We start from the raw sequence: 16,561 nt of genomic DNA, 5'->3' as shown, positions 1-16,561 counted from the left end.
CACTGCTTTTTCCCCAGGGAGGAGAAAATGATAGCCACGGGTCCAGCAGGCTGTTCCTCACAGCAGCAGAGCCGTGGCCAAGCCAACGAAATTGCCAAAGACTAACTGCATCACCCATTTTGCACCATCACTGTTTCAATGCCCAGGCCTGCCATTCAAGCCCAGAGGTCTTATAAAGCTTTAAAGCCCTTCGCCGCTGAGGCAGAGGGGGAGTAAAGAGTTGAAATTGCCCTGTTCAGAGGTGACACTAACTGCTTCAGCGGAGACAAGAGTTGATTCCGTCCCTTTAGCATTCCCAGGTTTCGAGCAGCGATGTCAGGCTTCGGTTTTAGTCTGGAGAGGGTAATGAAGTCACTGGAAAGCCCACTCAGCTTTCTCTGAGCCTGCTGGGAGAGGGAGGAGGGAGGGGGGAGTTCAGCTGTTAAACATTTGATGAGACTGTCTCCAGGAGGGGTAGTGTGTCCGGGGTGGTACAGGGACACTAGCCTGGCTCCTTGCTTTTTGGCACTACAGCTCATTTTCCTTACACCCATGTATGCAAACAGGACCTTTGGTAACAGCTCAAGAGGAGACGATCTGCTCCAGACAGGGAAGAAGGCAGAGCCTGCAGACAGTAACAAGATCCCCCAAACGCAGATTCAAGACGGTAAGTGTCTGTTCTAGTTTTAGAGTCTTGCACCATGTGGGTACCAAAAATACTGCCTGTCTCTCCTTTGGTCACATCATCACAGGAGACAGCATTGTCCCCAAGCTGCTTACCAGCACAACCTTGATGGAGATCTTAGATGCCCTACTCTTAGAAGTGCTATTTGTTTTCTCTCCAAATGACAGCAACTCGCTATTTTTAGTGCTCATCTCATGCCTGCTTGGCATTTCCCTTGGGCCCTACCCTTGTTTCACAGTGTGGGTGCCAGCTCCCATGAAGTGTTTTTTTGGTGCCAGAGGGGCTGATGCCAAGTCTGTCTGTCTTGATGCCAAAATGGCAGCTGGCTTTATTGTTGAGACAAGATTTGCCAAAGCTAACAGCACTAGTGCTGGGGTGACTGGCACTGATTTTAAGGTTTTCTTCTTCCTTTTTCTTCTATTGCCTCTAGATTTTGTGGGATAATGCTGCTCCAAACGACCCTCTGTGGTCCTTAGAGGGGGATTTTTTCATCAGGGTCTAAGGTAACAGGCAATTATACAGCAGAACATCTTAACATGTAAGTCCACAAAGAGAAAGATGATGCTGCTGGGCCCAACTACACCAGAAACAAGTTCCTCTGCAGATCAAGCAGGACTTGCTTTCTCTCAGTCTACAAATGTGTTTAAAAAGCACCAACCGCAATAACAGAGAACCCACTTAAGATAAGGGTGGTTACATGGCATTTCATCACCAAGATATACCTAAGACAGAAGTCTGAAGCAGGAGAAAAGGGTTAGGGATCAGCCAAATTGCATCACGAGCAAGACAACAAAAGCCAAGGTAGGTCACAGCCTGTTGCACTCTCACAAGTGCCACTCCACAAAATGCTACTGTTCAGATAAAATCCAGTGTCACACATGAGGCACAGCCACGTTCACAGGGCGAAACACCCACGGGTATGTGAATAGATAGCGCACGTGATAGGTAATCACGTGTATACTGATGCATGTGACTGAAGTGATGGTATCCCTACAGATTAGGAAGTATTTTGATGTTAACCCCTACTACTTTTCTTACAAACCTCAAACCCACACCTTGTGCAGAAACAGTGGTGTCAAATGGGCATCCTGTTGCCCAAAGATGCTCAGCTCTTTCTGCAGGAACAGTGCAGGTAGTTAACCTGACAAGAGGTGCACAACTGGTTAAAATGGTTTTCTCATCATGTAAGACTTTGCCGGGGCATCTGTTATTCATACAGCCTGGTCAGATCTTTCTCAAGTTTGTCGGTCTTTTCTGATCTTAAGTTTATATCTTGAACAAACTTAGAAAAGCCCCCAAAATACCAGCAGCCTTGTTGTCCTCTGCTCCCTTTACAAGAAAGGGGTTCTTAAAGAGTTCTGAGAATGAACTTTCTGTTTCCAGCAAAGCACCACTTCTATACGGCTCATACCCTTCTGGAGAGGAACAGATTTTCTGGGAAATCCTTCAGGCAAACAAAGAGATGTCAGCAGCTGTCTCCTTCTCAGCACACTACTGGATATTATGGTTTGATAATGTTACACAGCAGAGCAATATCACACAGGTTATGCTGAGGCAAAGAAACGTCCTCAAACTGCCCTATATATGTACAGCCTCAAGCTTCCCTACTGTTATCCCTGGATTTTACACCCCAGGCCTTGCCGTGGCACCTGCATTCCCATCGATAGGTAGGTTCTGGGTGGCACAGATGACTGGGTTTGCGGTACACAAACCACAAACAACTGGTTTAACCGAGTCTTCTTCCTCTTAGAAAATACACGTAGATCACAATACAGTACTCCTCAGATTAAAAGTCTAACAATTAACCCAATGGGCTGGGCAGTGCCTAGGGTTTTACAGGATTTCTGTTATCTAGCAGAAAAGTAAACTCGTCTGAACTGCTACAGGTAGGCTGAGGCTCGGGATTTGTGGACAGAGCCTGGCACAAACATGAGGAAAGGCCATCCAATGTCATGGTGTGACTAGCACAAAGACAGCAAGGCTTCTCCTTTTCCAAAATGAAGAGCACTAAAGAACACATACATGTATCTCCACACAACCAAAGCAAAGAACCAAAGGAAACCCCAAGTTTAACTATTAAGAAAGCTCAATACCAAAAGTATTTAAAAGATCACAGCACAAGAGTATTAAAGACATCACTTTCAAATCACTAGCCAAAATCTAAGAGAGCTATCAGATCTTAACCTCCATGGTTAAAAACTGCTTTAAACATGGAACTTCAGGGGAAAAAACACTTCAGAAGACATGGTCATAAACACAAGCTATTATTTTCTAACTTGAATTAGGGTTCCTTAGGATCTCTCCAAGTCTTGGAAGAAAAACACAAACTCATCTCTGTTTTGAAATTATGAGTAAACAAAAATATGGAATAAACAAACCAGCATAGTCTGTAAGTTTCCTGTAAAACAGCAGGAAGTATCAAGACCTTAAATCCTAATCTTTCCGCTGTTGTAGTACTGGTTCTGTTCTGGCTCACATCTTTACCAGGAAGACAAGAAAAGCTCCCCAAAAGACCACACACTTTGTTGCTCTGCCAACCAGGGGGGAGAGTTTTTGGGATTGCCTCAAACAGGAGAGCCCTCAGAAAGCACGATCTACATAAAGCAGAGAGCTCACAGATGGAGGTTTCCAGGTACCAACAAAGTTGGTTCGATCCAAGCATACAGGGCAAAACAATCCAATACCTCTCATCACCAGCCCCTCCATCCTGCTGCTTTTTCCCCTTCCTGCAGCTATTTTCCCTAACCATAAAATGGGGAGAGTGCCAGAAAGTTGTTCGAGAGATTACAACTGTTGGACTCTAATAAATACAACTAATTGTTATTCTTTCTATGCCTAGCAGACCCTCCACCAGTTACCCAAATACTTCCTGTTGGGCTCCTCTCATCTGGAGGCCGCCCCTGGGACAGCAAGCAGTTATGTAAGGAACAGGCGGCCGGGAGGAAGCGATGTCCCAGGGTCACGTTTCAGCATCAGCCATAGCGTTACGCAGTTTGCTCTTTGCTTAAGCATTAAAAGCACTGGTGGCACCTACAATCACAGCCAGTTTCTAAATTTCGGCGACGTACCTGCAGGCCGGGCGGTTTTGCCATTCCAAGGGCAGATAACTTCAACAGCCTGCTGTCCCGCTTCCCCCACCTTCGTGGGATCTGTAGGGTTTCCCCCTTAGGTATATGGGCAACCTATGCTCCCCCTGTGTGCATAAGCATGCTTTAATTCATGTAGTTCAATGCCCAGTAATTAAAAACTCATTTCAGCTTTATCTTGGGAAGAAATGCTGATCACCACAACCTGCCTTTATGAGTATTATCTTATCCGAACTGCTATAATTTCCATTAGTGCTTGTTATTCCACTGGCAGATAAAGCAAACACTCCCCTGGCTGTAGCAGGGCTGAAGGATGACAGGGTGACCCACACAGCTTTACCTCTTTCACACATTTCTCTGCAGCAAGGTTGCAGGCTGCAGAAAAGAGACGCCGAAGCGCTTGCTTTCTCCTTGCTAAAGTCTGGTTGTCAGACATGCATTTGCTCCAGTTCAAATACCACTGGCCTCTCACTCCTGCAACCATTGTTTTCTCTTAAATTCTCCCATAGCATAAACTAAATAGTCCATGTGCATCTCCGTAAAAAAATCAAAACAAAACCCGACTGACATCCTACCTTTTTACAGGAAGGTAACTGGTGCTAATTAGTATGAATACAGTACAACAGTAAATCTTAAAAACAAACAAAAAAACCCACCCAAAAAACCTCCAAACTGTCAGAAACTAGTTATTTTCTTTTTCAAAAGGTGAGCAATAGATACATCATCCTCAGCACTCAAAGACCTGTGGGTAACTGCTGAATGAAGAAACTCTAAGGCAAAGAAATGTTTTCGTTTTTAGAAATACTCACTTCTGACACACTGTAGGCTCCTACAGCAGTATTTTTCCCCTGAAGAAGGTAGTTTGGGGAGTAGGAATCCTGAACATCTCTCCTTTGGAAAACCAGGACCAACCCTCCTTGCCTGGAATCAAGTGAGAAAACTGCCCACTGAGTTGCAGAGACCCAACCTGCCCCTTGTCATCAGACCACTGAAAAGAGACAACTTCCAGGTAAAAATACATGAAGAAGTTAGGGATGGACAGGAAGATTTGTGAGCAGGATGTAATTACAGATTTAATTACAGACTGGCCATCACACTGTCCACCTTTCAGCACCTGTTCCTTAACACAGGCTTCAAACATCAGGGCTGTTTGAAAATATAAGATGCAAGTCCAGAGGCACAAGGCCGAAAGGCTTTGGGAAGTCACCCTGTCAAACTGCCCTGGGAACTGTTCGCTGCAGCTAAAGCATCAACATTTCTCCAACCTATTCTTAAGACGACTGCAATCACTAGTGTTCCCACTGCCTCAACAGGTGATGTGCTCCTGTGCTCAATGCTTTTTAAAAATAAGGATGCTCTTTCCCGCTAATCCAGGCCTTAGTGCAAGATAAGGTAGTAATTTCTTCTTCTCCACTAAAACAAGACAACTTACCACGCTCATCAACATAGCTCACCTGGAAAATTGGTCCATTCCTCTATAAACTGCTTTCAGAAGGCAAAAGAAGTCTTTTTTTCATAGACTACAAGGATTAAATTATGGTTTTACTGCTCTTCTCGGTCTGCAACTTAAACACATCTTAAAATGGGGGATCCAAAACGGTGCACATCACTCACTGTCATGGAGTATTGCAAAATACCAGTATAGGATACTTGCACCAGTACATTGTCAAAGATTTGGTTTTTGTTTTTTGGTTTTTTTTGCAATAACCACGCTCAATTTCTGATATATCCCAAAATCCAAAGCTCCCTCCATTAGATTTTCTCCATTCAAGAAATACTCTGCACTTTTCCTTCAGGAGAAGTGAAATAGGCTTCAGACTATTTCTTCAAGTTGTCCTCCTGTCTTAAAAAACAAGCCTCCATCTACCGCTCAAGTGCTTTGTCTCCCAAACTGTTGGCACAGAGGCAGAACAAACCCCTCCAGGACCCCAGTCACCACCACAGACTACTCCTTAGCATATATTCCAGTCACTTACGGAACCCACTGGATTACTGTTTAATCCTGAACACAGATCCCTACTCAGCATGCCACAACCAATGTGCTCCCTCGCTCAGGTTGGGCTGTAAAACATCCATTGAATCAACCAAATTAAATTTTTTCCCCTCATGAGGTTGCTCCCAATAAATCCACACTGCTCGTTTCCTGTTGCCTTAGAGATGCTGATAAAGCCCTCAGGGATTTATTCTAGTACTTTACTAGAGACTGTGCACTTCACCATTTTCTAACTTTTTCTTCCTTATTATTTTCCTTTAATTTGACCCCTTTATATTTCGTATTCAGTTCAGTGTGTGTAGAATTACAACCAGGAGTTTGTGCATCTTCTGTTTTTCCCCCTCCCCGAGAACAAAAAGAGCAGCAAACCCTTTCACTCTCTTTATCACTTACCAAATTACCATTCACTCACTTTCCTCATTAAATTTCAGATGAATACTTTTTCTTTTCTCACATCTAACACTGTATTTGCAGAACCTTTTCTTTAGTGCCTTTGTGTGCACCTTACCAGCTGCAATGCAGTTCTTACACCAAAGGTGAACTATACAAACAGCAAAATCTTTACCGTCCCTTCCTTCAGTTTTAAAGGACTGAAGTGAGTAGATGGTTTTAACATCAGCAAAAAAATTAACGAAGATGATAATAAATTTTAGGATCCCTTTAAAATGCAGGTTTGGCATGAGAAAGAAGAAAGTGAAGACTTTTTAACACATATGCTCCGTTTGTGGAAAGAATTCAGCATAAACTGACAGCATGACTTTATCTTTTCGAGTGTCAGCACACAGCGGACTATCTGTTGAAGTCTGGGCTCCCACCGAGTTGAAGTCACCCTGAGGAAAATACGTGATTGTCAAAAATGTCCCCAAATCCTTGGGAAATTCAAAGAAAAATCAAAAAAGCTAAAGCAATCTTTTGTGTATGTGGAAACTTAGTAGGGAAATGGAACTCGTATCTGCCAAAGCGAGCCAGCAGGACCAGCGCTACTCGGCGTGTCCGCCGCGCGCCAAGGGAGACCCTCAGAGATGCTCGAAGGATTCAGTTTGGAAACCAGATCACTAACAGAGGTGAACCGAGCAGCTTTGCTATCGGATCAAACACACGGGACAAGGTTTAATTCTCTAATAGGCAGTTAGTGTATGCTTGAGCTGTGTAGCTGAAGTCTTTGAGCTATTATTATGCCTTACAGTCGTGTAGCTCTGAGCAGCTGAGCCTCTGCACTTCTCCTTTCAAGGCAGGCTGGAGGAAGCGCAACCCTGCTGCTTCCTCATTAGCGTAAAGTACTGCTGTCAAATTGCCTGCAACTGCCTTTTGAACTACCCTGAGGGATAACCGGGCCTCCAGAAACTCTGCAAACACATGGAAAATGCTCCTTCCTAAACTCCCCGGGAGCAGAAAGCTGCACCAGTGGCAACTACAGTCTATAACGGCAACTGGCTCGCACGTGTCTGCTGCTTACAGCCGCTCCCGCCAGATTTGCATCCGGAGCCTCCACTTTTTGCCTCTCATCTAGACGAGCTGGAAGAAATGTGGATGCAGGCAGATGCCAACGAGTCCCTTGTGAGCTGCATCCTCAGGTACGAGAAACACCACTTGACAGAGGAGTTTGACAGAGAGCCCAGACCTTGCTGTAATGCGATAACTCTGCCAGAGCCATCCTGCCAGGTCTATAAATCCCAGTATTTTGCAAAGTAAGAGCGGAATCTGGAATAAGGTTCGTTGCTGAAGGACAAGCTGGCAGCCTAGAGGTTTGATTTCAGAGTGTTGCCCGAGGTCAGCTGACCACACACGCGAGGAGCACAGGCACACACGCTGTCGACGCACTGCCGTAGAGGCCAAGCATTCCGTACGGGCAGTAAATGCTAATGCCAGAACAAAAAAGACCATTTTCACAAGTACAACAGAGTCCCCCCACAGACCCAGTTTTACGTGGATTGTGCCTAGCACAAAACAGCCACTTCTTCACAGTGGAGACAGATTTATTCTTGACAAAAAATTACGTGGTGGGTCAGATCTCTCAGAGACACTCTGGCGTCTTCAAGAAGGGTCAAGAACTTACCCCCCCTCCCCCCCCCATAAGACTTACCGAGAAACAGAAATGAAAGGACTCCTCTTTCTATTCAGCAGCACAGATTCAGACATTCTGTCAGGATATGAACACTTTTGCTATTTCTTTTCCCAACACAGCCCGGGACTCAAAAAGCATTCTTGAACGTGAAGGTTCATATAAATGTACCAAATTCAAGTCAGAGATTTCCCAATTGTGATCTACATCTCAGCCATCCAGCAAAAACACGAAAATCTGACAGCTCAAAGAAAGGGCATCAACCAGTATACTCTGCCCTCATACAAACACAGAGCACTGCATCAAAATTTGTTTTGTAATAATTTCTTCACGAGACACTTGATCTTTAGTGATCTAGGAAGCTGCGGATAAACCTCAAGAACTGAGAACGTTTTTGGCGCATATTCTCATTTCTCCCTAGGGAATCTTGATCTTCAGAGGAATATTAACATGAAGTATGTAAAATATTTTGTGGACTCTTTATAACCTAATGACTCCAAATGTAACCTTAAATGCCGTTCTGCACAGCGTTAGCCATGTTCAGCAACTGGAGCAGAAGGAGAACGCTAGAGCCTCTCAGGCAGACGGCTTCTATCGCTCTTCCTTTAGGTCTGTTCAAGCAATATACGTGTTTTGTTCACATACTGATGTCAGCAGAACACTGCTCAGAATCAAGGTGACAGAAAACTAGGGTTTGCATTATTAACTAGTAAAATCATTCCAAGGACTTGTGTTTGGAAATGTCTGTTCACACGTACAGCCAAATCTGTAAATCCAGCTTCAGTTCTTACTCAAACTTTACTTAATGGTTAAAACTAGCGTTCTGGGAAAGATTTTGAAAGAAATAACTCTACTCCTTCATTAAAAGACAAACGTGAAAAGCATACGTTTCCCACTGGGTACGCTTATTGTAAATCAGGTTACCTTTCTGGAAACTCAATATGTATTTGCTAAACGAAAACCAAACATCTCTTACAGCTTCACAATTAGAATTTAAAGAGCCAGGCGCTGCAGGAGTTAAGGTTTTCCTTGCAATGTTAGTTTACCCAGTTATACATCCTGAAGGCTAAAAAAATGTATTTATGGAGGAAAGAATGTTACAATCTGTGAAGTTAATATTTGTGTTGAAAATACTCATGGAAAAATCTAGCTGTTTGCTTTCCAGAAGCCACTATTTGGTCTCTTCTATTTTTCAAATTAGAAGAGGCCTTTGCAGAAATATAAATAAAGCACTGAAAACTCCACGTGACTTTTCCATATGTAGTTTTTCAACAGCCAAGTGATTTGCCCTATCCCATCCCCACTGTTTGCATACCAAGGCAGCATTTGCCAAGTTTCAAGCAGAGAATTTTTGAGCCAAATTTGTAAAACCAAGAAGATTTTGTTAATATCCTTTGATCAGAGAGACGCCTCATAAAAAGACTTAAACTGTGGAGAGAAGCAAGACCAAAAAAAGAAACAACATATGTTTTGACATCAATTTACAAGGAATGTCATTGTGTCAGTATAGAAGATGTGGGAAATGGTGAGAATGCCAACGTTAGCTTCTCTGAGTCTGAGAGCAGTATATGTAGCCATCCCACTTCTGCACGTGTTATGAGCCAGAAAACTCTCTTCACTCATTTCATCAAACAAGCAGACCTAACCCAAAAAGTGGAAGAGTTAAGAGAACATCTCCATTTTATTCCTCCAGGGCTACTGGCAGATACAGCAGACAGGAAGGTTTTCCTGCTGCTTTCCTGGTCGCCTACATTCCCACCACAGTATCCAAATATCTGGAAGCCCAACATCTGCATGGCTCCCATGCCATGTATCTCATCCAAAAAACTTGCGGAAGTGACCTGAGACAAGGCCTCCAGCTTTCCAAAACATGGGATGCGTGGCTGCATCTACAAAGAGAAACACAGCAGGTAATTCTGAGCCAAGAGGAGACAGCGGGCAAGGCTGAAGCACAAGTCCTGGGACAAGAGAAAGGATCCCTTGCCAGAGGAGAAAGCAGAGGACAAAGTACAGAACCGGCCTTCACTTGAACAAGTAGGGCAGCCCCGCAAGGAAGACAAGAAAGTCGCCTGCCACGTCACATTAATATTGCCCTGTTAGACTGAATGCCCCCAAGCAGAAGTTGGAGACGTATTCTTCCCAAGACACCCAAGTGTGTCTTTTCCAGTCTGAGCTGCAGCACAACATTCATTCCTTCTGACCTCACTTTTCCCCTTGGACGAGAACACACCCACACTATTATCTTGATCAATGCAATCACAAAAGGTCCTTCATTGCATGCAACAGTTCAGGAACGCACAGCTGGCAGCGTGACAAAAACCGGCACAGGGACACCTTGAAATTCTCGCGTACAATTCGACCTACCTCAGATCATAGAATCATAGAATGGTTTGGGTTGGAAGGGACCTTAGAGATCTTACTAATGCCTAAATGCTCCTTGACAGTGGGAGTGGAAGAGCCATAGGCTGGTGACAACCTGCAGCTCCACACAGCCCCACAGTCTGTGTCACGAGAGCCTCGCACTAGGACTTGTATTAAGAGACTGCACGCACACCAAAGGGGTTGGCAAAGCCTGCTCAGCCCTCATGAAAGGAGGTGTTCTCTGGTCCTACTTACAGCCTGAAAAGCAAGGGGAAAGAGGTTCTGCCTTTATTCTCTGCAGTCTTGTTCAGCCGTGCTCAACGCCTTTATGCCTCCTAAGTTTATGGTTACTTGCTGCTGACAAAAACGTTCTTCTGCAATCTAGTTAATCTATTTTCAAAAAGACAGATAACACATTTTTTAACATTAGCCAGGTTTTCTGCAAGACAAATGATGGCCTTTATATAACACAGAACTGGGACTCCAAATAACCTATGGTCCACTCTCAAGCTGTACTGGACTTCATGTTTGGCAAAGTCTCTGTTTTCTGTTCTTTTCTTTTCCATCAGCAGAATAGGAATAGAATTTACCATATCAGCAGTGGAGTCAGTCATTAATGTTTACAGATAACATCTATTACTTTACACTACGCAAAAGATTTGACATGTTTTTTCATGTCAAGTTCAGTGTATTCATGTTTGTATGTGTATTGAAAACAACCAGAACTCATATCTAAGTAAAAGATCACAGGTTTCAGAAACAGACATCGCATGATTTAGTTATTTGCCTGTATTGAGGGAAAACCCAATATAAAGTCATCTCATTGGTGAAAACTAGCAACTGGCCCTAAAAGTATAGTCATCAACAATCTTCAGAGGCTTATCAGTAAAAAAGTGGCACCTTCCTTATATTCATCCTCAGCTTAGACCAAATATCTATTTAAAAAAAAAAAAATCAAGATACCAGTATTTTCTTTTACTCTGCCACAATAACAAGGAGACCGAAAACATAATTCACTCCAATAATTTCCTGTAATGGAGGATTTCATTGTTAACTATAGTAAGTAAACACCAGATCTAATTTTTCCCTTGCAACTTGCCAATCTTTCGTGACTCAGCTTCACAAATAAAAGCACCAAAGTTTCCTCTTTTAGTCTCCAGCAAAAAGATGGATGATAATTTAGAAAGATTCCTAGCCATGCACCGTTTCTGGATGAAATCAGAGTTACAAGTCAAAAAGCAGAGACTTAAAATACAGGCAGAAATTGTTTAGTGGCTGGTAGTCCTTTGCTAAGCCAGAACTTCAATACTGCCTTTATATAGCAAATCAGCCTCAAAAGAGAGGTAGAAATATGTGCTCAATGCTTCTGACATACTTGATTGTAACAGAATTATTCTAAGTAGGAAGTTGTAAACATATTGCCAACAGTCTCTGAGGAAACCAAGAAAATGGTAGCAGTAAGCGGCATCAGGAATGAAAATGAACTACCTCTTCATTTCTCCCAAAGTGCCAAGAACCCAGACCCCCACATGACTAAAGACTCTTAACAGAGCATACACATATGAAAATGTATTTTTAAGACCCACAGGGCTGGAATCCCTGTCAGAAAGTGTCACGGTGATAGATAACTCATGTTGTATGGGCGGTATTTTCTTTTCATGTAATTAAATATCTGTTTTCCTGTCTCCACATCTCATAACCCACTTTTTGAACCTCCAAATACTGACAAAAGTCACCAGTGATCTCCCATGGCACTAGATGCATAGGAAGCTATGCAACAGCCTCCCGCATGGGGAAGCCAACTCATCCTAATTTCTCAACTCGGGAGCACAAAGAAAGGGAACACTTGTACCGGCTTTCACATCTCTCTTCTTCACATCTTGATGTCTCTGCTAACAGATTCTAACAACCAGGACACCAGAATTCATACTTCAGCATCTTCCAACTTCTTCCCTGAAGGACTCCAGCTATTGATTCCTGATTCGCTGCCAAGCAGGTCCCTGAAACAAGCCAGAGAGCGCTCAGGAAACATTCAGGACAAGGTTGGAAGTCAGAGGCGGTTGCAGGCAGATCCCAGCACGCAAAGGTCAGCCCCTGACTGCAGGAATTCACACAGCTTTCCATATCCAAACACATCTCAAAGGGGTTGCAAGGATTTCCCAACTTCAGAGCAACAAACTGACAAGGAGGAACCGTGAAACCGCCAACACCTGCGCGGCAGATCGGAACCATTCCAAACTCTCTACAGACTGGGGAAACATACCATCCAAGGAGTTATCCTGAATATTAGATTTTGTTCTAAACTGAAGTTCACACTTCTCGACCAGAAATCTGAGCTTAGAGGTCAAATTTAGAAGTGAAGTTTTATACAAAGATCCTGACATGAATGCTAGAAGAAACCTATTTAAACCACCCCAACCAGCCAACCAACCATCATTCCTTAGCAGAGCAGCTGCCTGGAAAAAATCTGAGAAGTACTTTGTCCAGAAGTGTTTCAGTTGCCATCCAAAACATTCCCACATTGCATCGCCAATTTCAAAATCTCTTTCCCTTCAAAGTCTGTGTCCTGTTACACTTTCTTCCAGGGCTGTTGCCATTTAAAAGTCATAGGAAAGCACACCAAAAATACCAGACTTCACTAGTGCACATACCTCTCTGCTAGGCGAGGTCGCCTTTCTGCACTACATCTCACTCCTCTGGGAAGATGGTACCTTTACTCCTTCCAAAGCACCGTATATGCTGACAAGCACATACAGATAATAACACAAGTCAAACAGGATTTTCTGCTATAGAAAAACCTGCTTGTAGTCTTTATTCTCCACTTGAATCTGTAATTCTGAAAAGCAAATGCTCTGGTTTTAGTTGAAACAATTAAACATAACTCCTGATGAAAGGCATTAGGAGTATGAAAATGCCCAGTATCACTTTGGACTAGATTTGCACTGGTGACCAAATGATGTGACACTCAGCAGTTCTTTAACTGTCCACGATCACAGAGATTTGCATCAGCAAATACTTAAATCCCAGGAGACGATATAGAATCATAGAATGGTTAGGGTTGGAAGGGACCTTAAAGATCATCTAGTTCCAACCCCCCTGCCATGGGCAGGGACACCTTCCACTAGACCAGGTTGCTCCAAGCCTCATCCAGCCTGGCCTTGAAGACATCCAGGGATGGGGCATCCACAACATCTCTGGGCAACCTGTTCCAGTGCCTCACCACCCTCTCTGTGAAGAATTTCTTCCTAACATCTAATCTAAACCTTCCTGATTTCAATTTATACCCATTACCCCTTGTCCTATCACTACAGGCTCTTGTAAAAAGTCCTCTCCCAGTACCCTTGTAGGCCCCCTTCAGATACTGGAAAGCTGCAATGAGGTCTCCTCGGAGCCTCCTCTTCTCCAGGCTGAACAAGCCCAGTTCTCGCAGCCTTTCGTCATAGGAGAGGTGCTCCAGCCCTCTGATCATCTTCGTGGCCTCCTCTGGAAGAAAACATGTTAGATAAATGAAATCTTCAGAAATGAAAGATTCCAGATTTGTGCAATTTTAACAAATAAGAAAACACAAAGAACAGTCACCAGACTCCTGTGAGTTTCTGGAAGATCCTTTCATTAGAAGTACACAACACACAGCTTCTTACCACAGGTCAGTACTTACAGGGCTCAGCATTCGCTACTAGACTGGGGTAAACACAGCAAGTCCAAAGGGTCTCCCTCATGGCTTTTAGAAACACGCTAAAAATCAAGACCTATTCCGTACTGAAACGCACAAATAATTCCACTTTGCATCAATGTGTTAAAAACTGAGATATCCATGATCAGCTCAACTGCATCATATCAAATATGCAGAGCCTGGCATCGTGGCATATACTCTACCAGGGCTATGCAGACTCTTTGCAGTCCATGACCCATCCGTATCCCGGTGCTATGCCTGCGGAGGGAGGTGCAAGCCCCAGCGAGGCAAGTGCGTTTCTCACCTGGTCTCAAAGAGGCATCAGCTGAAAGCAGCCATTAAGTTTCCTCTTGAAGCGAAGCATCCTCTAATATTTTATTAGGTTGTAAAAATTTCACAATGGTACATCTGCCAGCGAGGCAGAAGGAGCCAAAAGCACAATTAACAACTCCCGTCAGAGGGTAGATCCTGTTTAGCGTTTTTGAAGAAGGCCTGCCTATGCGCAGGTGCTCCATTTCACTGGAGAGTCTCCACACAAAGAAACCTCCTCATCAACAGAAATACCTTTAATCTCCCGGATGAAAAATAAAACTCCCTTGAACAGCCATCAGCCCCTCTCCCTGCACGCGAGTAAACTCAACCACGACTGTGACCAATCCTACAAAAAGGCTCTCGACCAAAAGCATCTGTACCAACAGCTATCTGCCTGCCCAGGGGATGCAAGGCCTTTTGCTGGATTTGTTCTGAAGCTCCAGACGTACTGCAGGTGCCCTACACTCATTCAACCACCCCGAACATACCAGCCAAACATCTTATGCCATCCACATGAAGACAGTCACGTTCTCCAGCCTGCATCCAAGGGGTGTGCAATTTAGGGCTTGCCAAGAAAAAAACACTTATCATAGTTAATTGTAACAATACCATACAGAGCATTAAAATATCTGCAAGAAGGGAAAGAAAAACGTAATATAAATTACAAATGCACGTGATAAATCTTCCAAAAGCATCTAAAAAGATCACAGTTAAAGCTTGTAAGGGTAAGCAACCTGGTTTCATAAACATGCTTCTCATTAACCCTTTGGCATCTTCAAAAAGATAGGATCTCTGTTGTTGCTAAGCGTCCCTGCCAGAGCTTGCCAAGGAAAGCATGAGCAAGCAGCTTCAAAGGCAGAATGACGTACCTATAGCAGCAAACCCTAATCCTCCCTCTGGAAACCACACAACTGAACTTAGTCATAGAAAATGGGATTAGAAATTCTAAAACAAAACAAGGGGTTGAAGGAATTAGCAGTCATCCCCAGATCATGTTGAAAATATTGAGCAACGTTTAAATAACAACTATTGTCAGGGCTGATAAAGAGCAGAGTAAAACCCACACGTGGCACAGGGAGCCCTTAGCGGAGAGGGATAGGAACAGGGGAGCCGGGTCAGCCTAAAACCTCACACGTTGCCCCTGGATGGTGGATTGGGAAAGAGCGGAGGTGCCAGAGAGCACCCCAGCCGTCACCCCCAGAAATCCAAGTGCACGGACCCCTAGCAAAAGGTTCCCGCGATTTGAGCACAGGAAACATGGCGCGGGTCGATGCAGACGGTGCTTCGATGAGGAGGGCAATGGCTCGTGCAGGGGCAGGAGAGTCTCTGGGAAGTAGGACATTATCCTTTCCACAGTTCATAATGTCACGCAAACACATGTATACAAGTATGTTGCAACTGCTCAAGTGACCGTTTTCGCTAGCGCCATGTAAAGCGGACAGCAGAAATGCAGAGGTCAGGCTTTCTGAGGCAATTCTCCAAGGAGACACAGTTAACGTGACTTTCTGAAGTTCCCCACATTTCTTGCACTGTAACTTCCTGGACAACAGCATCACATATTTTCCAGTGACCGAACCTAACCCAAATTACATGTTTACACAACCCACGTGAAATTCAGGTTTTGATGAATGTGTGTTTTCATTTTAGGACAAAAGCTGCTTTTCTAACTCAAGACAATCTTTTGAAAATAAACCATGTCTGCACGTCGGGTAGGGATGCCCAGAGAGATCCTAAAACAACATTTGGTTTAAGTGAGCTTCCCTGGCCTTCTCCCTGCCAAAGTACCACGTATTCCGCTCCTGATCACTTCAACAAATTAAATAAAGAGAACACAAAAGACATCAGGAAGAGGACAGCGGTGGCAGGAAGAAAGGAGACAAGCAAAGAGAGAAAAGAATCCCTTGAGTGAAAAAGGCAGACTGTCATGACCTAAACACCGATGAAATCTGCTCCTGATCAATACGGAATGTGACCATAAGGTACAAGCCCGCAGAACGATGACAGAGCACGTATTCTCCCTTTGATCATTCTCTGGTGTCAGTGGAAACCCACTGAGGCTTGAAGAGATACCAAGTCTGAGAGATGAGTATCTAACCTAGCACACAGACCATGAACGGACGCCTCCACCCCTCCTCCCCAGGACCATCACTTCCACAGCGCTACCAGGTGGTTCCCAGACCAAAGGTTGTGGCAGTTTTGAGTGAAGACTGAAAACTGCTTATTTAGAGTGTCTGCAGGGAAAGCACAAAGACATTTGAGGATCACCCTGTAGACCCCCTCCAAAACCCCAAAGGTAACCAGACCTGCTCATGGACACAGAGGGACTACACAAAGGTCCGGCTTCCACCAGCAGCAGTATCCTGACAACCAGCACAGCCTCTTCGCTATACTTGGACAAAAAAAATTAAGA

The sequence above is a fragment of the Eurypyga helias genome, unplaced genomic scaffold, assembly GCF_000690775.1.
Source record: "Eurypyga helias isolate BGI_N326 unplaced genomic scaffold, ASM69077v1 scaffold15895, whole genome shotgun sequence".
NCBI lineage: Eukaryota > Metazoa > Chordata > Aves > Eurypygiformes > Eurypygidae > Eurypyga > Eurypyga helias.
This window is presented reverse-complemented; position numbering follows the sequence as displayed.